The 412-nt window shown below is 58.5% G+C and overlaps 1 long non-coding RNA gene across 2 annotated transcripts in view; it reads left to right on the forward strand.

Moving 5' to 3' along the window:
- LOC114024172 overlaps window positions 1–412 on the forward strand; it is a 20,098-nt gene that overhangs the window by 17,529 nt on the left and 2,157 nt on the right. For both annotated transcript variants that reach the window (XR_003566878.1, XR_003566877.1), the window contains exon 4: window positions 41–337. This is a non-coding gene — a long non-coding RNA (uncharacterized LOC114024172). The remainder of the gene's footprint in view (window positions 1–40; window positions 338–412) is intronic.

Genomic DNA, 412 nt, shown 5'->3' on the forward strand with positions numbered 1-412 from the left:
GGCCACACCCTTGCTTGTCTCTCTTCCATCTTGACTCCAGACTCCACCACGATGGCATGGGATGGGGCAGGACAGAACAGGACGTGTCAGGCAGCAGGACGTGGCCCATCCAGGAAACAAGCCCCGTGGGGCTCCTCACGCACACTGCGGAACTCAGGAGCCTAGAGCCGGGTGAAGAGAGCCCACCCTGACAATCACAGACAGGATCACAGGCTCATGTCCGGCAGACGAGGGAGGAGAGCAGTGCCCTCCCATGGCAGAAAGCCAAGATCTCCCCCCATTTCCCACGCCCTACCCACTGTCCTGGACTGTCGTGTCAAGAGGCTAAAAAGAAGAGGTGAGTAGATGCAGAGGATTCAGACCCCAGGGGAAACAGCAAGCAGGCCCTGGGACAGAAACATGGGGTGAAATA

This window comes from Vombatus ursinus, unplaced genomic scaffold (assembly GCF_900497805.2).
Source record: "Vombatus ursinus unplaced genomic scaffold, bare-nosed wombat genome assembly UNPS02014820.1, whole genome shotgun sequence".
In the NCBI taxonomy this organism is placed as follows: Eukaryota; Metazoa; Chordata; class Mammalia; order Diprotodontia; family Vombatidae; genus Vombatus; species Vombatus ursinus.